A 25,945-nucleotide genomic window follows, 5' to 3' on the forward strand; every position below is an offset into this window, starting at 1 on the left:
CCTGGCACAGCAGGGCCTCTTTCACCGCAGCCTTTGGTGCTGTGAGGGACCTGGGCCTGGAGTGTGGTGAGTCCAGGAACCCCCCAGAGGGCCCTGGCCTGGCTGCGCTGTGTGGCCTTCTCCCATTACAGCTTCTGCAGAGGCTGCAATGGCTGAAGTTCTCCTACAGTTAAAAAGCGAAGTATTATTAACAATGTTTTGGGGAAGTCAAGCATACTCTGGGAAAGCACGATTTGCAGGAGAAAGTACTCCATGTCTCTGGGAATTCTGACTAGAAACAAGGAAAACATTAACTTCCTAAGCAAGTTAAAACCGGCCCTATCAACTCCAAGTATTAATTTAACGTGAGTAAAGATGTGAAACTTGAAAGAAACGGGGAAGGGGGGAAGGAAGAAAGAAAAACAAAGGGGGAAAAAGTAGCAACTGTGTTATCAGTTAGACCATTAGCATAAGTCTTGTTCCTTCTCAGAAGAAACTGTTTCTTTCCTCTTGCCCAAGAATGCATTAAGGGCTGGTGCCTCCTCCAGCGACCTTCAACCTTGGTTAAATCAGTGGGGGCCCTGAAGAGCAGAGGAATTGCCAACTGAATTCAAATTCGTGACTGCTGGGGAAAGAACCCCCAAATCCAGAACAGAGTTCCAAATGCTGCTAATTCAACAGAAGGAATTTATGAAGAGTTATCAGGGCTCTGTCTCCAAGGGTCTAGGAAATGCTTTATTTACATGCCCTACATCCACCATTACCGCTAACCTGTAGGAAGCTTTTGCTTGCTAAAGATCTCTCAGCTTGTTTGAGATTCATTATCCCTTGGGCCCTGGTCTGCATGGAAAAAACACAGCAAGAACAACAACAAAATGTAGAAAGCAAAAGTCTGAACAATGTAGGTTTCTCCTGCTAGCGGATCACCTTTTCCTCCCTTCATAAGTAAAATTATCATTTTTTTTTCCCCATTCAACAACATAAACCTGATAAATCAAGGCATTTCCCTTGGTCTCTACAGCTGTTCATTTGGTAGCTGAAGATTACCAAAGGTCCTTTCAGGAGGACCTCAAAGTTCTAGCTATATGCCAGAGAGGGGAAAAGGCATAAAAATAAGAAATATTAAAATCCAAAACTTGTCATCACCTCCACATAGCACTTTTACATATAAAATCCGCTAGAATTCTCACAAGTCCAAAAGGTAAAGGGCTTTAGCCGCACTTTCCAGCGTGGGAAACTGGAGGTTTGAGGACTTCCTTCTAACAAGGCCACTCAGCTAGCAATGGGGGAGCCTGGCCTCAAAATTGCAAGATGGGAACCCATCTTCCTGCTTGTAAAATGTGGTCTCTGAGCATAGCACCAAGGAAGTTTTGGTGGAAGAATACTAATTGCTTTCAACATGGCTGTCCTCACAAATACAGAGAGAGGGTTTCCACGTGCCTCTCCTCTCGGCAAGAGCCTTTTCTGCAAATTTCTACTCTTCATCAGTCTACTGTGTGCATCACCGTGAGGCAGAGAACCATTTCTTTTATAAAAATGACTGATATAGATCAACAAACACTCCTCCACCACTGTTCTGACCCACCTGATCCCACCTCTAGACGCAAATCCCATTCCATTTTCAAGTCATTTGATAATCCATTTTTCATTGCAGTCCTGTTGAAAGAAACATAATTTGACAAAAACAGGTCAGAATATCAGAAAGGGCCTTGCTATTACTCCTCTAAAGTTGATGTTTCTACAAACGCTACAGCCAAGTGTTATGGTCTCGGCACTTCTGGGCAATTTTCAGGGGTGTTTTTAGGGGTAAAGTTTATTGCCAGGTGTTGAGGACAAATTTTAAGAGGTGAAGGGAAAAAACATGATAAGCAGGAGCTGAAAACTTTTTATGGGAAAGAATGTTGTAAAGAACGCCTGCCAGGTTGTACTATGGAGCCCTGAACACGCCTATAAAATTAAGACAAAGGGACATTGTGGCCAGAATTGAGGTGCAGAAATCTCAGATGTGAGAGAGATGCTTTGGAACATAGGTGACCAAAGGGGGAAATATCCTTTTTGGGGGACAGGCTTCTTTCCTCCTCTTGGGAGAGGTTTCTGAATGGAACCTTGGAGAGCAAACATTCCCCTCATTTTACATGAAGAAACTGAGGCCCAGGGAGTGATTGGCACTGGATAGTCCCAGGACACTGGCAGCACTACTGTGCATCTTTTCAAACTCCCAGAGCAATGCTGAGGATAAAAGAAACTTCCAGAAGAGAAGGTAGGGCAAATTCTGCCTCTCTATTCTATCTACCTCTTATTCTATCAGCTCTTATTAAACTCCTAGCTTGGGAAACAATTAAACTGATCGGTCCAGAGACTCAGCATTTACAGCCCTCAAGGCTGCCAAGTGTGGATGGCTTTGAGGAGGATTTGACACACCATGGAGGGTTGGCCCAGTCATTGTGAATAGTCAGCAGATGTCTGAAAAATATGATGCAAGTCAGTATTTTGAGCCAAGTGTGCTAGCACTTTGAGTAAGTACTTGCTGAAATGAATAAACATGCCATTGCAATTAAGGGCTTTAGAATAAGAGTTGGAACCTACGTGAAGTTAGCATTTTCCATTGGAAGCAAACATTTGTGAGATCAATGAGCTAGGGATCTGGAAGGACAGAAGTCTCTTTGGCCCAGCTTGCACTAAAGGTTGCATGGAAACAATCTTAAGCGTGCATCTTTATCTTTTACCATTCCCTTGGTACCCCAGAAAGCCACTTAGCTGCCACTATCACTGTATTACGGCCAACCCTTGTCACCATTCCAAAGTTCCTCCTAGCCAATGTCTATCTCGTCATTGCAAATCTCTTTTTTCCTGTCTAGCAGCAGACATCTTACCTCCTGCTTTAAAAGCACAGTTCTAGGCAGACCACTGACCATCAGAAGTCTGTCAGCTAAAGAATTCTGACCCCTGAAACTTTTCCTCCCTGACTCTGTTTTCCAGTCATCTCTTAACTCCCTATCAAAGCTCTTTAGTATGCTTGTAAACATATTTTCTTCTGTTAATGATTTTTGAAGCCCTTAGGTTTTGCCTCTGGTTATTTAGAAAAGTCAACGTTCTCTTGGTCCCTGTCTTGGAGGCTGTTATTAAACACACAGAGTCAAGTCCTCATCAGTCTTTTCCTCAGCATTCCTTTAATACAACTGCCACTTAAATAATTTGCTCTTATTAATAGCAGTCTTTGTAAATGAAACAATTATGAAGTTGTTCCCCAGGTGTTCTACACTGAGTCCTGAAATTCAGAGTCAGGTTGAGTCTTCTTTTCTAGCACTCTCCCCACAGGCCACTGCTACTCCCCTCACCCCAGTTCAAAACATTATTAAATTTTACAATATCCTGGAATGTAAAAACTCATCCCTTGTAAAACTCGTGTAAAAACTCATCCCTTGTTCTCTATAAATCAACAACCACTGAGGCATTGCAAACAAAAATTAAATGGCAACAAACAAGGGATCTGGAGCTTAAAATAGTCTATTGCCAGAGTCGTATCTGTGTCCAGGCAGTAGAGGCGTGGCTTCAGGCAGGCTTACGAGCCAGCACGGGCAAGCCGAAGGCAGAGAAGAGGCAGCAGGTAAGTGTCACCGAACCCTTCTTGTTCTCAGGGGAATACAGCACTAAGGAAATGAGTGCTGCCATTGGGGTAGATAGATTTGCTATTCTTGGCCTTTAAACCCTGCATGGAAAAACAATCGAGAAAGTTCCGTGAAAGCTGGTTCCACTGAGAACAGCACTCTTCCCTAGATGACTTTGCACTAAAATTGGGTTTCAGGGACTGTGCAGATTTTCCCTTCAGCGGAGTGAAAAGCCACCATAATAGGAGAGAATACAAAACCATCCAAAAGTGGTTTGGTTCATTTACAAGAGTCTGGGAGTTTTTGTAGCAAGTAACCCAAAAATAGGTCAGGTACAAAAATAGTAACCAGCTCAATTCATTTCTAACAGCTTAGGTTTTACTCTGGAGTCTGCCATTTGGTTGATGGGTAACCTCTACATGTGAACTCTTACTGATAAGCCCCTAAGAAAGTCCCCTCTCTTTCTTCCCTTCTCCAACCCCTACCTCTGGCACTCTACACTGTTTAACAGAAGTAAGAGCTAGTTCGTGCAAAAAACAAACAAAACAAAAAACAAAACAAAACAGAAAAACCCCAAGAATAGCCATTACTGGGCATCTACTCTGAGCCTAACATGGTGTTTGCTGCTGGCATAAAATGACAACTAAGACGCATTCTCTGCCCTCAGAGAGTTCACCATTTGGCATAGAGAAAGACACGCAAAGAGATATTAGCAGCACAGTGAGAGGTGCTATATCTATGCAGCGTATCATGGGGGCATAAAGGAAGAAGTGGTCAGTTCTGCCTGCGGAGCTGGAAAGGCTCCCTTGGCTGGATCTTGAAAGATGGGTGGGAGTTCATTAAGTGGAGCCTCGTGCGGGTGCACGTGGGTATGTGTTTGTGTAGCAGGGGTTGGTTGCAAGCAAAAGCAGCAGCATGGGTAAGACCCTCAGCACCTAAACAAACTTAGTCTGTTGGAAGACTGGCTGGTAGTTTAAAATCGCTAGAGCGTAGGCTGTGAGAGAGAACGCAGCAGGAGATGAGCCTGGAGAGGTGAGCAGGGTCCAGATTGTGGAGGACTTGGATGTCCATTCTAAGGGCTTGGACTTTATCCTGTAGCCCACAGGGAGACACTGCAGGATCTTAAGCAGGGAGGTGGCATGATCAGATTTGTGCTTTGGAAATATTCCGCTGGTAGTACCAGAACCGTGGGATAAGCTTTCACAATCAGTGCATTTACCAAAGCTCTTCTGATGGTATTACTGAATTCAGAATCTCAAGACATCCATGCTTCCCCATATAGCTTTGAGATGGCATGTTAATTTTATTTTCTTCCTTTTTTGTGTACACACATGCATGTCTTGATCCCCATTATAATCCCAGTCATTCACCGCTTCTCCCAAACAGAGGATTTCAAGTTGCCGGACACAGTGGAAAACTGGGATTTGGACATAATTTTAACAATCTCTTAGTACACAAGTCTCTGACCTTGGAAGACGGTTCAATCTGCAGGGACGGTACCAGCAGTTTACCCAGTTTTCCTAATATTTTTTTGCTATGCCGAATTCCAAATAGACCAAGGACTTGGTTGGCTTCCACTTCTCCCAGAGACCAGTTCTTTTTTTTTTTTTAACATCTTTATTGGAGTATAATTGCTTTACAATGGTGTGTTAGTTTCTGCTTTATAACAAAGTGAATCAGTTATACATATACATATGTTTCCATATCTCGTACCTCTTGCGTCTCCCTCAGAGACCAGTTCTTGATGCAGTTCCACTGACTAAAGAAAATTTAAGCTGCCTGGCTCCCCATCTCACATATAAGGACCAGCAATCTAAAGGATAGTGATGATAGAGTAAGAGGCCAAATGAATGAACAATTTGGCTTCCGTGGTCGAGACAGTTCAAATAAAAGATGTCCCCGTGTCAACAAATTTCAGCTCTTTATTTCTTTGACAACTCTCTGTCGCTTTGACACTTCGCATCTGGTAGTGGGCATGGCAGCAGAGGCAGGGTGGAGATGCTGGTGGGGTGGTGATGACAGAGGTGGTGGGTAGGGGCTGCAACGATGCTAAAGGGGGTGGACCCAAAACAGCTGATCCAATAACAGGCTCCCAATCGAATAATTCCTTCAAGCAATTGCATCTTCCTCCTCACATGAAGCTTTTGAGTCTATTTTATCTGTAACCATATCACCGGGCTGCCGTGAGAGTCAAGTGACATGATACTCTTAAGGAAACATCGGGCCTGTCGCCTAGTAACTGTTCAAAAAGTGTAAGGAATGATCTTGTCTTGATTTCAAATTCCTATTCAGCCTGGGAGAAACAAGGTTCAAGGAAGGATGAAAGCATCCATGAAAATGTGTCTAGAGGAGGAGGGAGTGAGAACAGAATCTGCTTTTTGCTGGCTTTCCTCTCCCCCCACCAGCCTCTTGTATCCAACAGCGGGCCTGTCTGCGGACACGCAGCCAGCTTGTAGCGGAAACCAGAGTACAGAGTGCAGGAGCTAGGTAAGCAAGGTTAGGGCAACAGTCCACCTATCTGAATTGGTCTAGTTATCACCAAACCACAGGTGAGGACCAGGGAAATAAGCCCTGCACTAAAGCATTGCAGCACTGGCCTCATGGAGAAATTTTCACCTTCAGAATAAGAAGCTTGACTATCCATGTTCTGGACTGCAGGGGTTGATACAGCACAACCTCCTTGGGAAAAAGAAAGCATTTAAGAAAGCACTTGGAAGTGCAACTTAAAACCATCAAAGCCTTTTCTTATTTTTTCCTTTTTACTTAAAAAAACAAAACGAAAGAAAAGAAAGAAAGAGAAAGAGAGAAAGAAAGAGAGAGAGAAAGAAAGAAAAAGAGAGAGAGAGAGAAAGAAAGAAAAAGAGAGAGAGAGAGAGAAAGAAAGAAAGAAAGAAAGAAAGAAAGAAAGAAAGAAAGAAAGAAAGAAAGAAAGAAAGAAAGAAAGAAAGAAAAGAAAGAAAGGAAGGAAGGAAGGAAGGTCCCATCTGCTAATGCAGTTGCTAATCGGCAAGGGAGAGTTCTTTCTCTTCCTAAGAACAGGCCCTGCTGTGTTTCGGGGCCATCACTCCCGATCCTGGAAAAAGCAGCTGAGTCTTCCAGGCACCATGCTGCAGACTGGAGCTGCAGGGAGCTAGGTGGGCCCAGGGATCCACTTCCCTCTCATGCCTTTAACCTTATCAACCAGAGTGCTCAAACTCAATGTATTCTCTTTCCCCTTTGCTTTTTTCATAATGGAAGAAAAAAAAAAAGGTGATGTTAAAGTTTTGAATTAAGAAACAGTTGCCATCTGGGTAATTGACTTCTGCTTGAAGCAGCCCACCTGGTTCTCATCAGTGGCTCCTGACAGGTATGCAAGTGTCAGCTGAAGTCTTGCATTGACTTCTAGGCGCAAGCTCGTGGTCCATGCACAATACAGAAACCTTAATTCCTGAATAGCGAAAGCAGTTTTCTCTCAGGTTACCTCAATGCATGGTAGATTTCTTAGGTAGATTCTAAATGCAGACATTTAGAACGAAGGCAGTCATGTTGGTCTCATCCATTCCTGGTCATACGCTGCCTTAAGAAAACAAAAAATGAAAAGCCAGTTTTCTTTGTCTTCCTGTTTGGACATCCACGTGATAGAAATATGTATGACTGAAATCACCTTGCTCTCTTAGAGGATTCAGGAGTCTGAGTGTTTCCAACTCCTCAAATAGTGGAAAGAGGGGTGGGCAGCCTGGGAGGAATATCAGGTGTCCATCTATGGGTTGGATGCCATGCCCTGCGCTCCTCAGCAGGCTTCATGTTTGCCAGCCACTCCTGTTTCCCCAAAGGGAGGCACCATCAAGCAGCACGAATGGGGTTGCAGTCCCGTTCCCTGACCTGAGATGCCCGCATGGCAGGAAAAGAGTCACTAGCTTTGCATACAACTCGCAGCCTCACTTTCTGTTTTCGTGCACAGCAGAGCTGGTGTCAAGCAGGACGGTTGGCGAGGACAAGATATAAAAGGAAACAGAATGCTGGGAACTTGGGTGGTCTTGAGCAAGTCCTTGTACTTTCCTTCAAGTCTGTTTCCCTGGATCTGAAATGTCTAGAACTGAGTACAATTAGGAGCCTGTGCTCAGGCAACATGGGATGCTTGAGTTGGGAGGGGAGCTCTGCATCGGACAGAAGCCTCACTCGCAGGCAGTTTGGGTTTTACGAGGGACACTGAGCTTTTGAAATGAGAATTCCACACCACAGATAACCTGGTCTGCTCTCCTCTTTTACAGAGGAATTCAGTCTGTGAGGCTGCATGTGCTTTTCCCAGGGTCACAAACCACCTGCTTAATGTCAAATCGAGACCCCAGCCCCTTCTCTTTCCACTACACCGTGCTGCTTCCTTAGCTTTAGGACAACTCGGAAACATCTACTTAAGGACAGAGATGTTTTGCTTCCAAACCAAGAGCTGAGGGTCATCCAAAACATGCAATTTAAAGGATCAACTTTTTGAAAAGAGTTTCCCATGTTTCTCTGGGTACTCATATAGGTTCATCTTAAAAATCTCACTCGACCTCTTTTCACTCATGTCTCAATGGAGCTATGTCTGAATACACACACACATACACACACACACACAGACAAATATACACACTATTGTTTTGAATTTGAGAGAATTCAAGGAAGCCTTGAATGGTGTCAAGGTAAAATTAAATTAAAATCTCTTGCAGGGGTCCCAGGCTCAGGACAAGACTCCTCTAACTCCTTTCCTGGGAAGCCTGCTCTGTGTCCAATGACAGTTTCCTGGACTCTGCATCACACCTGTATGGGGTTTCCTCGAGCTGCTGGGTGACCAGCTCCACTCCATGGCCCTCTTGGCTCCAACATCCGCAGACTTTTCTCTTCCTTCTGCCAACTGGAGGAGCATGCTGAAAAGAACATGGAGGGCAGTAGCATGGGGGCAAGGGCCTGGGAGTGGAGCTGGGGTAAGGCTTGGGCAGAGGGGGGAGTCCGAGGCAGCCAGAGCAGCCTCCAGTAGCCTGGTCCAACTCCCAGCAGGCTCCGTTCTGCTCCCTTGGCCTGCCTCAGATCTCTTTTCTTAATCCAATAAAGGGGCACTTGCCTAAATTTGAAAAGGTGCCATAAGATTATTTCATCCACCATATCCTGTCCTGAAGCAGTTAAGCTCCAATTTCCTCTTCAAAACTAGTTTCTGTCTGATAGGGCTCTTTTGATATTGATCTAGAATCACTAATATTTTATAGCCTCTAAGGCATTATTGTCTCTTTACTCTCCTGTTTCTTGCCAAATGGACAGTGTCTCAGATCTCCTTGTTCCTTCGCCCACTCTTGTTTCTCTCTCTGCTGCTACAACAGCCAGCTACCCACAGCCCTGCCTTTCCACAGAGCAGCCTCTCCTCCTGGCTCCTCTGAAAATTCTAATCAGAAGAACTCCATCTACCTGCATCTGGATCATGCTTAATGTACAGAAAATCAGATCCCCACCCTTTAGAATAGTGGTGGTGGATGGTGAAGTACTGATTCTAGATCCTTTTGCATGGGGGCTGGTGGGACCCATAAGCCCCAGTGCCCTGGGGGCAAGAGTTGCTGGTATAGCAGCAAAATTCCTACCTTTTTCAACGCAGGGATCAGAGATTTCTTTGGTAACCTTATTTTCCTATTTAAAGCTGCCCTTCTTACCATAAATCATACCCCACTGATAATAAAAGGTTGCCTTTTTGTGGTAGAAACATACTGTGATTTTGCCTGGGTGTTGCCCACAGCCTCTAAAAACATCAAGAAAACAGATCTGGTGAAATATTGAACATTTTCACCCTAAGGTTGGGAATGAGTGACTGTTACCCATTACCACCACTTCTACCATCATAACAGAAGTCCTGAGACCAGCTGTTCAGCCCACGCCTCTAGCAACTTTCCCCTCCACTCAGTGGCAGGCTATTCCTAAAACTCAGCTATAGCTCAGACCCTCCTGTTTTTCCATCACTGGTGGACTGCAGGTTTCTATGGCAGCCACACCTCCAAAGAAGTCTGAATCTCAGCCTCTTTTAAGGGGGTCTTTTTTTTTTTTTTTTTTTGCGGTACGCGGGCCTCTCACCGTTGTGGCCTCTCCCGTTGCGGAGCACAGGCTCCGGACGCGCAGGCTCAGCGGCCATGGCTCACGGGCCCAGCCGCTCCGCGGCATGGGGGATCCTCCCGGACCGGGGCACGAACCTGCGTCCCCTGCATCGGCAGGCGGACCCTCAACCACTGCGCCACCAGGGAAGCCCTTAAGGGGATCCTTTTAAGTTTCCAAGTATCTTCACATTCACTATCCCTCTGCCCCAGAGGTCACAGCTGCTCTCGGCAGTGGCTCCTTCTGTACCCCTTAGATGCATCTTCTACGCTTTTGAGTAGTTATTCACCTTTTTACTAGCTGTAAGAGATTTTTTATATTAAAATGTTTCTGTTCAAAGTGCTGGTCCGGTTTTCAGCAATTCACTGGACTCTGACTGATACAAGACCTAAATAAATGCAGGAATAAATAATGTTCATGGGTTGGAAGACTCACTATTGCAAAGAAGTCATTCTCCCTAAACTGAGCTACAGATTTAAGAAAACACGCCTCTCCTAGGTGCTTCTTTTGAAGGTACTGGGGTGTTAGACAAATATAAAATATCCAAAATTACTTGGTTGTTGCTGCAGTACATTTCTGGAAACCACATGGAAAGTCCTAAATCTGATCTTACCCATGGAATCTGTGTTCTAATTGGATGTTGAATTCTTGACCAAAGACTTGGCATCAGATAAATCAGAGATACTAAATATATCATAGAGGCAAAGATTCAGAGTTTAAATTAGTAGTGCTCAACCCTGGATGAGCATTAGAATTATCAAGGAAGATTTAAAAAACAAACAAACCAGTGCCTGGGCCCTGCTGGCACCCAGTTGAAGCCAAATCTTTATAGGTGAGCCCAGGTAATCAATATATTTTGTTTGTTCATCAAGATCCATAACCAAAGGAAAGAAATAGCTGTCATTTGGCACTTCAGAAAAAAAAAAAAAAAAAAGAGCCACCTGAAAGCAAATCATAAGATTTATTGCTTCTCCAAGTGTAAATTTAGAGATCCCACACTGATGAATGAGTCATTTCACATGGTAGTAAGACATTGCGTATTGCACCTACTGTCCACCAAGTCTGAATGTGATCTAGTGCCCTCAAGGTACAATGTTCTAAGGCTGATGGTCAATGAGTTAATGAGTATTTAGAAAGATTCCACGACAAGTGTAATATCACTGTATGAGGAATTTGCCTAGGAGACTCTGGAAGAGAATACACACAGTCCCTGTTCTTAAGAGGTGTTCAAGGTGACAAGAGCACAATGATTCTAAAGTTAGGCTTCCAGTAATTTAAAACATGGAATGTTGGCCTTTGCTGATGATAGCATTTATATCTGAAATGATCTCAACCAGGTAGATCCAGTTATTTGGAAATTGTGGTAATCCAGAGATACATTTCAGGATTCTTCCCTTCCCTTGGCAAAAAGCTGGAGAGGGCTGACCCAGGGAAGGGGAGCCTCTGCTCAGCTTCGGGGTCTCCTCCAGGTGCGGTCAGTGCAGAGAGGAAGGCGGTCCCCGAGAGCCAGCCACCAAGAGACTCCGAGGAGAGCCCAGCCCTGGAGCTTATACAAACTCAAGAGATTGGCTTCTCTGTTATTTTTTTAATTAAAAAAAATTTTTTGGCTGCGTTGGGTCTTCGTTGCTGCGTGCAGGCTTTCTCTAGTTGCAGCGAGCGGGGGCTACTCTTCGCTGCGGTGAGTGCGCTTCTCACTTGCAGTGGCTTCTCTTTTTTTTGGAGCTCAGGCTCTAGGCGTGCGGGCTTCAGTAGTTGTGGTGCACGGGCTTAGCTGCTCTGCGGCATGTGGAATCCTCCCAGACAAGGGATCAATCCTGTGTCCCCTGCATTGGCAGGCGGATTCTTAAACACTGCACCACCAGGGAAGTCCTGGCTTCTCCTTGAGATTCCAGTTCTCTGTCATGAATTATGTGATTTGAAGCAGGGCACTTCATGACACCTCAGTATATCCACTTTAAAATAGAAAAATTGTGTCTATTCCCTGCCTACCTCTAAAGATACTTTAAAGACAAATTAAATTCTATTGAAAAGATATCTGAGCATTTTAATAACATTTAATAACATTTAATGACATTTATTGAACAGAATATGGAAATTACAGAGAAATATTTATATAATTAAGAAAATAAAACTCACCCATAATCACACTCATAATCCCACAATCACTATTTTAAACAAAACACAAATGAACATATGGAAACATATGTATATATATAACTGATTCACTTTGTTATAAAGCAGAAACTAACACACCATTGTAAAGCAATTATACCCCAATAAAGATGTTTAAAAAAAAAAAAAATAAAGTCACTGCCAGATAACTAAAAAAAAAAAAAAAAAAAAAACACAAATGAAGAACGTTCTCTAGATGCAGTTTTCTATCCTGTTTTTTAATATAAGATTATATGATGAACATTACCATAATCTTAAAATTTTCTTCAAAAGTACTATTTAATGGCTGCATAATATTCCATTTTATGGCAATAGCATGATTTGCTTATTCATGGTGAGATATACAACATGAATATTTTAAAAATATAAGGGAAAGTTAATAATCCAAGAAATTTTGGTTACTATTATTTATAACAGTATATTTGGAGATTTAAAAAATATACAGATAACAGTTGGAAACAATCTCAGAAGCACAGAAAATGAGATTTATAAAACACAATCAAGAGCAATTTTATTTTTAAAGGTCAATTCACTTACAAAGGACACAGAGAACATGCAATAATTTCCTATAACTACATTTCCATTGACTTCTGAGTGGTAATTTTATCTTTAATACCCCCTACTGGTTTGCCTTACGGTTGTAGTGTTATCATTTTCTTTTAGAAAAATATTGTGATTTCATTAGAAATCTGCCACCTTTCCAGTCCTATGCTCTTCATTCTTTCTCTCAAAAAATAAAGTGAGAGGGGTAGGAACAAAGGAAAAAAAGAATAACTGATTATTGCTTTATATAAATCCCTCCCCCCCACCCCCACCATATGCAATGAATAGAGGCTGGAGAAGCCCAAGAGAATAAGGACATATCCTCAAACTTTCTTTTAAGAACTTTGTAACTTGTGGCATTACTCATTCATTCAAGACCATTGCCATAGGCTCTACGTCTCAGATTACTGAAAGATAAACTCAGGAATGTGTGGATTCCCAGGAACCAAGGGGTTAAAGTCAAGTCAGGGCCAACGTGTGTTCATCCTTCTTAATGCTAGAATTCCAGGCAGATCAATTCAAAGTGCTTCTTGAGATAGCACTTAACTGAGTAGTTGCTTATTATAGCAAGTTCCATCCAGCAACTCCACTTCCTGCCACAAAGGTCAGCTGATGCCCATGTGTGATGTGAGGAAACAAGAAGGAGCTATCGCTCCATTTCTCATAGATCTGGGCTCCCTTCATTCATTCAAAAAGCATTCATTGAGAGTCCACTCTGCATGGCACCAGTCTAAGCACACTAACAAGACAGACCAGGTCCCTACTCTTGTGGAGTTTCTGGCCTAGTGGAAAAGATGAACAACAACAAAGCAAAAAGGGGGATTCCTATTTGTTTCAACTATGCTTTAAACACCTGCAACATCTGCATTTGAATACAGATAACTCTAGGTATTTGGGATTCTGCTCAAACTATCTCTTTGCAGAAGGGTACCTCATCACCCACAGCAGCTTCCTCCTACACCTAAAAGACCATATTTTCAGAGCAAGTGTTTTCTGGACTTCTTTAGAAAGCCCAGGGCCAGGGGTCGTCTTCATGGGATGGAAGCTTCTCCTTTTAGCCACAAATTTTAAAAACCTCTGATGAAAGCATTTGGTTTCTGGAGACACAATTATAAATTGTCGTTGATGTCCTTGGCTGGTGTAAATGTGGTAGGAATTTTTAATTGTTGGGAACAGTTTTTGGAGTTCATAATTCTTTCCTGTCATTGCTCTCCTTTTGGCTACAGCTGATTTAAGTATTTTTTGCCTTTAGATTCAAATAGCAGGTATTGCCTCTACATGCCAAATTCTGTGCAAGATACATCTATTTCTTCTTTGAATTTTTGTAATAACTTCATTAGTCCTGTGCTAGGAATGGGGAAGGAGAGACTCAGAGGGATTAGGGACTACTTCAAAGTCAGAGATAGAGGAAGGATTACACTCAAGCCTTTGGATTCCAAGTCCACTGTGTGCCCCTCAGGCTGAAGCTGTCTCCTTCTGTCTATGTGCATATGTACACAGCACTGAGCTAGATCTTGAGGAAAGTAATGTGAAATGCAATGGGCAGGTATCCATCTTAATGAAGATTATGATCTCATTGGGGCCACTAGCCACCAATGAAACATTAGGTTAGAGACATTTAATGTGTATTTGAATATATTAAATATTCCCTCAGCTATTGGCTGCCTCTCCTCAAATACAACCTTGAAGAGACCACAGGAGTATAAATAGAAAATATAATATTAATTTATAAAATTATATCTATCAATATATGATATAATTTACATATACTGTAAGTCCAATCAAAATCACAGCAGGAATTTCTGGGATTATGATAAACTGATTTTAAATTTTATATTGAAGAATAAGGATCTTGAGTAACTAAGCAACTTTGGAAAAGAAGGACAAAGGGAAGGAACAATTCTACTTGAAAATGAGACATTTGAGAAAGACATAGTAACTAAAGTTATAAGATTTAAGTGCAGAACAAGGAAATAGATCAATGGAAAGAATAAAGAGTCTCAAAATGAAACTATGCATCTATGAGAAATATATGATAAAGACAAGTGTGTGGTAAAAGCATAGACTATTTAGAAAATTTGGGAGAAAATGATCTTACTATATGGAGAAAAATAAACTTGAATCCCTAACTTGACCCATTTTAAAAAGCCCTCAAAATGTGAAAGTAAAACTATAAAGCTAATAGAAGAAAATATTGGGGAGCATCTGTTAGCCCTTGGATGGTAGAGACATTGCTAAAGAAAACCTCATACGTTTGAGGTGACAAATAAATTGATGAATATGACAATAATAAAAAATGAAAGACGAGTTCAATGAAGGACTTCATAGACAAAGTTAACAGTGACAGGTGGCTGGTGACAGCGTAGAAGATATTTGCAATACCTAAAATCTTTAAGATATTAACGGCCAGCATGTACAGGGAATTAGTGCAAGTCAGCAAACAAAAGGTAGAAAAAAAGGACAATGGATATGCCAAGGCATGTCACAGAAGAGGAATCCTGAGTGGCTAATAACCATACGAGGAGATAAATGTTCAACCTGACCAGCAATCAGAGAAGAACCAGACTGACCATCACTGAGATGTTACTTCACATCATCAGACTGGCAAAAACTCTAAAGTCTGACAATACCAAGTGCTGGTGAGAATGACTTGAAACAAACCTTTGCACCACTGGTGTGGGAAGGTCAACCACTGCAGCTCTTGTAAGGAACAATCTGGCAACTGTTATTGAAGTTATGTAGGCATGATCCTATGACTCAGCAATCTCCCTCCTGGGTACATACCTCAGGGAAACAGTCCATAAGGAGAAACTGCAACTTTCTCTCTATGGACAGTTTCTCTGACCAGCATAGAGACCACTGCAAGTACAGTCAATTTACATAGACGTTCATGGAAGTGTTTTGGAGGCAACCTGAGGGTCCATCATGAAGAATACAGGTAAGTACACTTTGTATGTGCATTTGATAGAATAGTATGCAACAGGCAGAAGTGTTATACTAGATTTACATGTAGCACATGGATATCTCTCAAAAACATGTTCGAGGATTAAAGTAAGAACTAGAATAAGATTTGTAGCACAATGTTATTTATGTAATTTTAAAACAGACATATAAACAGTTTTTTATGGATGCACATTTATCTAAACAAACATATACGAGTCAGACTGGAAGGACACACATTAAATGCACCAGAGGGGTGCTGGAGAAGGGAAGGAAGTGGAAATTGAAGACGAGAGTGAAAGGGAGAAGATAAACAAAGATAAACCATGAAGGATATGCTTTGGACTGAGGAGAATGAGGAATTCTATTCTGCATAGGAACTGCAGAGAGGGAAAAGATCAGAGTGGTTTGGGAAGACCCAAAAGACTTTTCAAGGAAGATGTGGGATGTGAGTGGGTTAGGGGTAAAGCAATTAATGCATAAAGTGGCAACAAATTACTTCCAGCGTTTCCAGAAAAAAAAATTCCCACTAAAAATGAAATCAGAAAGACTCAAAATATAATAGAATACCCTATATATGAAATGTTTGCACTTCAGTGACGTTATATAACTTTCTCTTCTCATCAATCTCATTTTTTAAAACATAAATTCAGGGACTTCCCTGGTGGTCCAGTGGTAAAGAAACCACATCCCAATGCAGGGGACGCGGGTTCGACCCCAGTCGTGGAACTAAGATCCCACATGCCGCGGGGCAACTAAGCCCACGTGCCACAACTACTGAGCTTGCGTGCCTCAACAAGAAAGCCCATGCGCTCTGGAACCCGTGCACCACAACTACAGAGCCCACGTGCCCTGGAGCCCATGTGCCACAACTAGAGAGAGAAAACCTGCACGCCACAACTAGAGAGAAGCCCACACGCCACAACGAAGACGCAACACAGCCAATAAATAAATAAATAAAATATTTTTAAAAAACATAAATTCATTAAAAGTGGCTACTACTATGAAACAAAGTTGAATGTCAGTGCTTACTTTTAACAACTTTTCATATATTAGAGATATGTTCCTGTGTTGATAAAAAATAAAAATGTAGATTTTTATTAATCGCCTATATTATTTTTTTAATTTTTTAATTTTTCGGTACGCGGGCCTCTCACTCTTGTGGCCTCTCCCGTTGCGGAGCACAGGCTCTGGATGCGCAGGCTCAGCGGCCGTGGCTCACGGGCCCAGCCGCTCCGCGGCATGTGGGATCTTCCCGGACTGGGGCACGAACCCGTGTCCCCTGCATCAGCAGGTGGACTCTCAACCACTGCGCCACCAGGGAAGCCCTAGTTTTATTTTTGAGGTACTTATTTTGTTTAACAAATTTCATGCACTGGAATTTAGTCTTCATATTGCTTATGGAAGGTATGAATTCATTTTGATTCTGAAAAGACAAAAATGTAATGATTTTTTAAAATCCCCCGTTTTTAGATATTTTGACATAAAAAATGAGGTTGCCAGGTAAGTAAAGTCTGTCATCTGACAGACAATATAAAATGTTTTTACAGGTGGCAACATTAGGTCTACACTGACAAGATAAAATTCAACAGGGATAAATGTCAGCTCCAGCATTTAAGCTCAATAAAATCAATTACTCAAATAGAGAATGGGAGAAACCCAGCTCCACGATAATCAGTGAGAACAGGATCTGGGGAATTTAGTTAAGTGCAGGCTTAATTTGAGGTTATAATATGATGTGCCTTCTGCAAAAGTTGCTCAATATTTGCCTGCATTAGTAAAAGTGCAGCTCGTAAGTCATAGGCATCCACACTTACTGTACTCTATGCTGGTCAGACGTCATCCGGATGATTATGTCCAATGCTAGATACCAAGTGTTTTTAAATGATAGTTTTGTTTGTTATAAAGATAATACATATTGAAAAAAAGATTTACAAGTGGTCAATAAGCACAGGAGAAGACTCAATATCATTAGTCATTAAGAAATGCAAATCAAAATCATAATGAAATACCACTTCACAACCACTGGAATAGCTATAATAAAAATGACGGACAATCACAAGTGTTGACGAGAATGTGGAGAAATCAAAACATTTATAACTTGCGGGTGGAAATGTAAAATGGTACACTTACTTTGGGAAAACATTTTGACAGTTTCTTAAAAAGTTAAATATAGGACTTCCCTGGTGGTGTAGTGGTTAAGAATCCACCTGCCAATGCAGGGGACACAGTTCAATCCCTGATCCAGGAAGATACCACATGCCGTGGAGCAAATAAGCCCGTGTGCCAAAACTACTGAAGCCTGCACAACTACTGAAGCCTGAAACAACTACTGAAGATACCACATGCCGTGGAGCAAATAAGCCCGTGTGCCACAACTACTGAAGCCGCCACAACTACTGAAGCCGTGCTCCACACAAGAGAAGCCACTGCAATGAGAGGCACATGCACCACAATGAAAAGTAGCCCCAGCTCTCAGCAACTAGAGAAAGCCTGTGTACAGCAACAAAGACCCAACGCAGCCAAAAAACAAACAAACAAACAAAAATACTATGTGCTGCCCCAATGCCTCTTTAAAAACAACAAAAAAAAGTTAAATATAGACTTATCATATGACCCAGCAATTTAACTTCTAGGTATTTATCCAAGAGAAGTAAAAATATCTCTCCATACAAAAACGTGTTTACAGAGATAGACATAGCAATATTATTTACAATACTCAAAAAATGGAAACAACCCAATTCCCATCAACTGATGAATTTTTTTTAAAAAGGTGAGGTGATGAATATATTAATTAACCTGAGTGTGATAATCATTTCACAAACTATATATATGTCAAATCATCATACTGTACACTTTAAATATATACTATTTCATTTGTCAATTATACTTCATTAAAGCTGAAAAAATAATTGAAAAACCTTGTGAATGGATAAATAGTACAGTATATATCCATACAATGAAATACTACTTTGCAATAAAAAGGACCAAAGTACCAGTACATGCTACAACATAGGTGAACCTCAAAAACATGTTCAGTGAAAGAAGACAGAAACAAAATACCACATATTGTATGATTTCACTTTCACAAAAAGTCCAAAAAAGGAAAATATTTAGAGACAGAAAGTAGATTAGTGTTTTCATAGGGTAGGAAGGGGAAATTGGGAGTGACTATAAATGGGCTTAAGATTTCTTTTTAAGATGATGGAAATGTTTTAAAATTAGATTGTTGTGATAGTTTACAGTTCTGTCAAAATACTAAAATGCATTGAAGTATAGACTGGAAATGAGTGAACTTTACAGTATATAAATTATATCTCAGTAAGGTCATTGAAAAAGACAAAAAATATAATAAAAACTCAAGGAACATAAAAAATTAAGAGAATAAAATAAAAAACAATAACAAATAAAACATAAACAGAATTTCCCAAATTCCAGAATAACCGTGGCCAACACTTGGGGAATATCATTCTGGTTATCTCTTTATGCACATTGACAACCAGGAGGAGAGACAGTTAGGCAATGGGAGAAAAATAATTTTGCACAATGGTATAATTTCATACATGCTTTTTCTTTTCTTTTTTTTTTGGTTAAATTTAAATAGGATCTTGCTTGAATTTAATGGAATTAGTGCAAGTTAGCAATAAAAAGATAGAAAAAAAGGACAATAGATATGCATATGTCACAGAAGAGGAATCCTGAGTGGCTAATAACCATATAACGAGATAAAGTTCAACCTAACCAGCAATCAGAGAAGAACCAGATAGAGCATCACTGAGATGTTACTTCACATCATCAGACTGGCAAAAACTCTAAAGTCAGGCAATACCATGTGCTGGTGAGAATGACTTGAAAAAATTAACAGATTTCTGTAGAGCATGCCATCCAACAAGCACAGAACATATATTTTTCTAAAGTGCACATGGAATATTCTCCAGGATAACCATATGCTAGGCCATAAGGCAAGGCCACAATAAATTTAGGACTGAAATTATACTAAGTATATTCTCTAGCCACAATAGAATGAAATTAGAAAGCAATAACAGAAAGAAATTTGGGGAACTCTTAAATACGTGGAAATTAAACAACAAACTCCTAAATTACCACTGGGTAAAAGAAGTTACGGAGGAATTTAGAAATGCTTTGAGGTGAATAAAAATGAAAACATAACATACCGAAACTTAAGGATGCAGCTATAGTAGTGTTTAGAGGGAAACTTACACATGTAAAAAAGATCTCAAATCAATACCCTATCTTTTCACCTTAGAAACTAGAAAAAGAAGAGAAAACTAAACCCAAAGGAAACAGAAGGAAAGAAACAATAAACATAGAGTGGAAAATAATGAAATAGAAAATAGAAAAGTATTAGAGAAAATAAACAAAACTGAAAATTGGTTTTTTGAAAAGATTAACAAAATTAGCAAATGTTTCATTAGACTTACCAAGGGGGAAAAAAGAGAGAAGACTCCAATTAATAAAATGAAAATGGGGCCTCCCTGGTGGTGCAGTGGTTGAGAGTCCACCTGCCGATGCAGGGGACACAGGTTCGTGCCCCGGTCGGGTAGGATCCCACATGCTGCAGAGCGGCTGGGCCCGTGAGCCATGGCCGCTGAGCCTGCTCATCCGGAGCCTGTGCTCCGCAACGGGAGAGGCCACAACAGTGGGAGGCCCACGTACCGCAAAAATAAAATGAAATAAAATAAACTGAAAATGAAATGAAAGAGGGAACATCATTACCAACCTTACAGAAATATAAAGGATTATAAGGGAATACAATTGTATGCCACAAAGTTAGATAATCTAAATGAGATGCACAAATTTCCAGAAAGACACAAACTACCAAAACTAACTCATGAAGAATTAGAAAATCTGAATAGACCTATAACAAGAGATTGAATCAGCTCAAAAACAAAACAAAACAAAAAACCCCACAACACAATACAAAAAAAAAAAACCCACCAACTACTTACAAAGGAAAACCCTAGCCTAAATTGGCTTCAATGACAAATTACACCAAAGGCTTAAAGAATTCTTAACATGAATCATTCATACACTCTTTCCAAAAGTAGATGAGAAAGGAACACTTTCAACTCATTCTATGAGGGTCAGTATTTCATTGATAAGGAAACCAAAGGCAATACGAAAAGAGAAAGAGAATGAAAGACAGAAAGAAAGAAAGAAAAGAAAAGAAAGAAAATGGTAGACCAATATATCTTATAAATATAAAAGCAAAAATCATCAATAAAATATTAGCAAACCAAATCCAATAATTTAAAAGGGATCATTACCAAGTGGGATCTATCCCAGGAATGCAAGCCTGATTTAACACATGAAAACAAATTAATTTCATGGACTACAATAATAGAATAAAGTACATAAGCTACATGATCATCTCAATAGATGCTGAAAAAGCATTTGACAAAATCTAATACATTCCATGAAAAAAACATTCAACATACTAGGAATGGAAGGGACTTTCCTCAACCTGAAAAAAGATAGCTATGTAACACACATAGCTAACATTATACTTAATGGCAAAAATTGAAAACTCTCTCTAAGATCAGGAACAAGACAAGGATGTCTATTCTCACCACTTCTGTTCAACATGAAGTTTTAAGCAAGAGCAATTAGGTGAGAAAAGGAAATAAAATGTATCCAGATTGGAAGGAAGAAGTAAAACTATCTCTATTTGCAGATGTTATAATCTTGTATATAGAAAACCCAAGGAATCCACAAAAATACTATTAGAACTAATAAGTGATATTGCAGGTAAAACATCAATATACAAATTATATGTCTACATTAAATTGTATTTCTATACAGTAACAATGATCAATCCAAAAAATAAAATTAAGAAAATAATTCCAGGGGACTTCCCTGGTGGTGTAGTGGTTAAGACTCCATGCTCCCAATGCAGGGGGGCCGGGGTTTGATCCCTGGTCAAGGAACTAGATCCCACATGCATGCCGCAACTAAGAGTTCGCATGCTGTATGCTGCAAATAAAGGAGCCAGCAAGCCACAATTAAGAAGCCCACCTGCTGCAACTAAGACTGATGCAAATAAATTAATTAATTAATTAATTAATTAATTTAAAAAAAACCAAACAGGGACTTCCCTGGTTGTCCACTGGTTAAGATTCCACACTTCCAAAATATAAATAAATATTTTTAAAAAATGAAAAAATTCCATTTACAATAGCATCAACAAGTATAAAATACTTAGGAATAAATTTACAAAAGGGGTATAGATCTAAATAGATGGAAAGGCATCCCAGGTTCATCAACTGGAAGACTTAATACCGTTAAGATGGCATACTCCCAAAATTGATCAGATTCATCACAATCCTACTTAAGATCTCAGATGCCCTTGTGGTTTTTTGTTTGGTCTTGTTTTTTGCTTTTGTAGATAAAAACAAATTCATTCTAAACTTCATATGGAAATGCAGGGCCAGTCACCGAGAATGGACAAAGTGATCTTGAAAAAGAAGAACAAAGTTGTAGCACTCACATTTATCCATTTCCAAATTTACTACAGAGCTACAGTAATTAACACAGTGTGGTACTGGCACAAGGACAGACATACAGATCAGTGGAATAGAACTGAAAGTACAGAAATAAGCCTTCACATTTATGGTCCATTGATTTTCATCACAGATGCCAAGACAATTCAAGGGGAAAACACTAGTTTTTTCAAGAAATAGTACCTGGATAACTGGATATCCACCTGCAAAAAAATGACATTGGACCATTATCTCACACCATACCCCAAAATTAACTCAAAATGGGTTACAGGCTGAAAAGTGAGAACTAAAATTACAGAAGAAGACATAAGTAAATTTTCATGGCCTTGAAGTAGACAATGATTTCTTATATACAATTCCAAAGGAATAAACAACAAATAAAAAAATAGATAAATTTGATTTCATCAAAATTAAACACTTTGTTGCTTCAAATGGTGCAGTCAAGGAAGTGAAAAGATAACCCACAGAATGGGAGAAAATACTTGCAAATCACTTGCCTGATAAGGGATCTGTGCCTAGAATGTATAAAGAAGTCTTACAATTCAATAATATAAAGACAAATGTGGGGGACCTTCAAGATGGCAGAGGAGTAAGACATGGAGTTCATCTTCCTCCTCAGAAATACATCTACATGTGGAACAACTCCTACAAAACACCTATGGAGTGCTGGCAGAAGATCTCAGACTTCCCAAAAGGCAAGAAACTCCCCATGTACCTGGCTGTGTGGCTGACAGGGTCTTGGTGCTGCAGCCGGGTGTCAGGCCTGAGCCTCTGAGGTGGGACAGCCAAGTTCAGGACATTGGACCACCAGAGACCTCCCGGCCCCACATAATATCAATTGGCGGCAGCTCTCCCAGAGACCTCCATCGCAATGCTAAGACCCAGCTCCACTCAACGACCAGCAAGCTCCAGTGCTGGACACCAAATGCCAAACAACTAGCAAGACAGGAACACAAACCCACGCATTAGCAGAGAGGCTGCCTAAAATCATACTAAATTCACAGACACCCCAAAACACAGCACCGGATGCAGTACTGCCCAACAGAAAGACAAGATCCAGGCTCATCCACCAGAACACAGGCACCAGTCCCCTCCACCAGGAAGCCTACACAACCCACTGAACCAACCTTAGCCACCGGGGGCAGACACCCAAAACAATGGGAACTATGAACCTGCGGCCTGCAAAAAGGAGAACCCAAACATAGTAAGTTAAGCAAAATGAGAAGACAGAGAAACACACAGCAGATGAAGGAGCAAGGTTAAAACCCACCAGACTAAACAAATGAAGAGGAAATAGGCAGTTGACCTGAAAAAGAATTCAGAGTAATGATAGTAAAGATGATCCGAAATCTTGGAAATCAAATGGAGAAAATACAAGAAACCTTTAACAAGGACCAAGAAGAACTAAAGAGCAAACAAACAATGATGAACAACACAATAAATGGAATTAAAAATTCTCTAGAAGGAATCAACAGCAGAATAACTGAGGCAGAAGAATGGATAAGTGACCTGGAAGATAAAATAGTGGAAATAACTACCACAGAGCAGAATAAAGAAAAAAGAATGAAAAGAACTGAGGACAGTCTCAGAGACCTCTGGGACAACATTAAATGCACCAACATTCGAATTACAGGGGTCCCATAGGAAGAAGAGAAAAAGAAAGGGACTAAGAAAATATTTGATGAGATTATAGTTGAAAACTTCCCTAATATGGGAAAGGAGGAGTCAATCAAGTCCATGAAATGCAGAGAGTCCCATACTGGATAAATCCAAGGAGAAACATGCCAAGACACATATTAATCGAACTATCAAAAATTAAATACAAAGAAAAAATATTAAAAGCAGCGAGGGAAAAGCAACAAATTACATACAAGGGAATCCCCATAAGGTTAACAACTGAACTTTCAGCAGAAAATCTGCAAGCCAGAAGGGAGTGGCAGGACATATTTAAAGTGATGAAAGCAAAAAACCTACAAACACGATTACCCAGCAAGGATCTCATTCAGAGTCAACAGAGAAAGTAAAACCTTAACAGACAAGCAAAAGCTAAGAGAATTCAGCACCACCAAACCAGCATTACAACAAATGCCAAAGGAACTTCTCTAGGCAGGAAACACAAGAGAAGGAAAAGACCTACAATAACTAACCCAAAACAATAAGAAAATGGTAATAGGAACATACATATCGATAACTACCTTAAATGTAAATGGATTAAATGCTCCAACCAAAAGACATACACCGGCTGAATGGATACAAAAAAAAGACCCATATATATGCTGTCTACAAGAGATCCACTTCAGACCTAGGGACACATACAAACTGAAAGTGAGAGGATGGAAAAAGATATTCCATGAAAATGAAAATCGAAAGAAAGCTGGAGTAGCAATTCTCATATCAGATAAAATAGACTTTAAAATAAAGACTATTACAAGAGGCAAAGAAGGACACTACGTAATGATCAAGGGATCAATCTAAAAAGAAGATATAACAATTGTAAATATTTATGCACTCAACATAGGAGCACCTCAATACATAAGGCAAATGCTAACAGCCATAAAAAGGGAAATTGACAGTGACACAATCATAGTAGGTGAATTTAACACCCCACTTTCACCAATGGACAGATCAACAAAAATGAAACTAAATAAGGAAACACAAGCTTTAAATGATACATTAAACAAGATGGACTTAATTGATATTTATAGGACATTCCATCCAAAAACAACAGAATACACTTTCTCCTCAAGTGCTCATGGAACATTCTCCAGGATAGATCATATCTTGGGTCACAAATCAAGCCCTGGTAAATTTAAGAAAATTGAAATTGTATCAAGTATCTTTTCCAACCACAATGCTATGAGACTGGATATCAATTACAGGGAAAAAACTGTAAAAAATAAAAACACATGGAGGCTAAACAATAGACTACTAAATAACCAAGAGATCACTGAGGAAATCAAAGAGGAAATCAAAAAATACCTAGAAACAAATGACAATGAAAACACAATGGCCCAGGGCTTCCCTGGTGGCACAGTGGTTGAGAGTCTGCCTGCCGAAGCAGGGGACACGGGTTCGTGCCCCAGTCCAGGAAGATCCCACATGCCGCAGAGCGCCTGGGCCCGTGAGCCATGGCCGCTGAGCCTGTGCGTCCGGAGCCTGTGCCCCGCAACGGGAGAGGCCATAACAGTGAGAGGCCCACGTACCGCAAAAAAAAAAAAACAAACAAAAAAAGCACAATGGCCCAAAACCTATGGGATGCAGCAAAAGCAGTTCTAAGAGGAAAGTTTATAGCAATACAATCCTACCTCAAAAAACAAGATAAATCTCAAATAAACAACCTAACCTTACACCTAAAGCAATTAGAGAAAGAAGAACAAAATAAAACCAAGTTAGCAGAAGGAAAGAAAACATAAAGATCAGATCAGAAATAGGTAAAAAAGAAATGAAGGAAACAATAGCAAAGATCAATAAAACTAAGAGCTGGTTCTTTGAGAAGATAAACAAAATTGATAAACCATTAGCCAGACTCATCAAGAAAAAAAGGGAGAAGACTCAAATCAACAGAACTAGAAATGAAAAAGGAGAAGTAACAACTGACACTGCAGAAATACAGAGGGATCATGAGAGATTACTACAAGCAATTATATGCCAATAAAATGGACAACCTGGAAAAAATGGACAAATGTTTTGAAAAGCACAACCTTCCGAGACTGAACCAGGAAAAAAGAGAAACTATAAACAGACCAATCACAAGCACTGAAATTGAAACTGTGATTAAAAATCTTCCAACAAACAAAAGCCAGGACCAGATGGCTTCACAGGTGAATTCTATCAAATATTTAGAGAAGAGCTAACACCTATCCTTCTCAAACTCTTCCAAAATACAGCAGAGGGAGGAACACTCCCAAACTCATTCTATGAGGCCACCATCACCCTGATACCAAAATCAGACAAAGATGTCACAAAGAAAGAAAACTACAGGCCAATATCACTGATGAACATAGATGCAAAAGTCCTCAACAAAATGCTAGCAAACAGAATCCAACAGCACATTACAAGGATCATACACCATGATCAAGTGGGATTTATCCC

Source organism: Monodon monoceros, unplaced genomic scaffold (assembly GCF_005190385.1).
Source record: "Monodon monoceros isolate NGI ecotype Baffin Bay Population unplaced genomic scaffold, NGI_Narwhal_1 Super_Scaffold_18, whole genome shotgun sequence".
Taxonomy (NCBI): domain Eukaryota; kingdom Metazoa; phylum Chordata; class Mammalia; order Artiodactyla; family Monodontidae; genus Monodon; species Monodon monoceros.